General features: G+C 36.6%; 1 long non-coding RNA gene across 1 annotated transcript; it reads right to left on the reverse strand.

The window, feature by feature from the left end:
• Window positions 1-6: 6 nt before the first annotated feature.
• On the reverse strand, window positions 7-1,766 carry LOC107577718 (uncharacterized). Its single transcript, XR_001608244.1, has 3 exons — window positions 1,610-1,766; window positions 1,397-1,465; window positions 7-868 (listed from the first exon to the last, which is right to left on the reverse strand). It is a non-coding gene; the product is annotated as an uncharacterized lncRNA (long non-coding RNA).
• Window positions 1,767-1,796: the final 30 nt, after the last annotated feature.

Genomic DNA, 1,796 nt, shown 5'->3' on the forward strand with positions numbered 1-1,796 from the left:
GCAAGAGTCCTATCACAGTCAACTGAATATAAAATACCATAACCGGCTGAACGAAGCACCTGGATTCAGATTTAATCAGTTAGATTGATTAAATGCATGTCTTTTTTAATGTTGTTTGAGAAAGTCATTGTAATAGGAACAAACTAAGAAATCTGGTGTCCAGCACCAAATACATCATCATCCTGATCTACATATTTTGATTGGTTAGGCCAAAATGTGTAGTCTGCATATACTTTCAATGTTTTATAAGACATACCTACGTGATTACAAATATATTCCATGGCTGCATAGTGTATAGTTGGAAGTCATTTCTAGCAAAAGCATGCATGCTACCATTACAGGACGCATTGAATGCATTTGTTACTGCACAATCTGAGTAAGCCTGACAAGGATGGACCTGTGACCTTTAGTATGGATGCTGGTTCAGAAATGACCCTGCTGCAGACTGTTACAGGTGCTTGTTTAGTACTGAAAGTGAAAAGGACTACTACTGTATGTCATAGTGTGCTGATTGAGTAACTTTCATCAGAGTTCAGCCCCTTATGTACATTATTATACATGTGTAACCATAGAGAGTGAGCACATGGGGACAGCTAATGTTCATAATGGCATGCTTGTCCCCTTGTTTAGAAGTGTACTTAAGGTCACTTGAGTGTACGTGTGAGGGGAAGGAGGAGAAGAGCAGGAAGTTGGGGAGGTACTCAGGACAAGGTTACTTGGAAGAAGGGGCAGGCACGTTGATTGACATGGTGCGCCGGGCGTTGGTCACCTGACGTTGCTGAGCCAGGAAGGACTGGCCGGGCGGCAATATAGAGTTGGATCGCCCGCTAAGCCGTGCCTCGATTGCCATCTTCTGGAAATTCAAACTCTATACGTTTTGCACAATATGACAAAACAAATTCAATAAAATAAAATATTGTGAACACAAAGCAAATCACTGTTGATTTTTCAACAAGGTGACAATTAAGAAAACAATAAAATGCTTAAAGTTTTTTTCTTTTAAACTTTACAGAGTATACAGCTAGACAACTAATTCAGTTTTAACAATCAGATAATAGGAACATTTTATTCTTTTTTTCTATTTAAATAAATATTACAGCATTCTCTATTGACTAAAAATAAATAGCTTGCAGCATCTTTAACTGACATAATTAAATAACAAAAGTACAGCATCAATAATTGACAGATAAATAAATAAATACCATATTTAATTGATGACTAAATGCAGCATCTTTAACTGACAAAAAAAGCATCTTTAATTAGAATAAACAAATAAGTAAATAGCTTGCAGAATCTTTAACAAATAAATAGCTTACAGAATATTTAATTAAACTAAATAAGTAACAGCATCTTGAATTGACACCATGCACTATAAGCTATAAGCGTGTCATCATACCTTATTATACCAAGCAGTCACAATTAACTTCTCCTCATATTCCCTCAGTTTGGCCTGCTCACACTCCCGCTGAGTAAAGAAGGGAGGATGAGAACGGACAGGAGTTAAAAAGAGAAAGAAACAACAAAAATAATGAAATTGCGAGTGAGAAAGTAAGTCTGAAATTGCTAGATGTAAATAACATGTAAAACAGAGAAGAGATAGCTGCTTTACCTCCAGAGCAATGATCCTCTTCTCTTTCTCAGAGAGCTGCACTTTCAGTGACTGAATTTCTGCCGAGGCTGGGTTTAGCTTGGGATCCAGAGCTCGAATCACCTTAGAAATGCACAATATGTATTATCATTGGAATATATGGGTAATAACTCTTTGATATAACGGAGCTTGTAAAAGAGCTTTAAAT

The sequence above is a fragment of the Sinocyclocheilus grahami genome, unplaced genomic scaffold, assembly GCF_001515645.1.
Source record: "Sinocyclocheilus grahami isolate Dianchi unplaced genomic scaffold, SAMN03320097.WGS_v1.1 scaffold6993.1, whole genome shotgun sequence".
In the NCBI taxonomy this organism is placed as follows: Eukaryota; Metazoa; Chordata; class Actinopteri; order Cypriniformes; family Cyprinidae; genus Sinocyclocheilus; species Sinocyclocheilus grahami.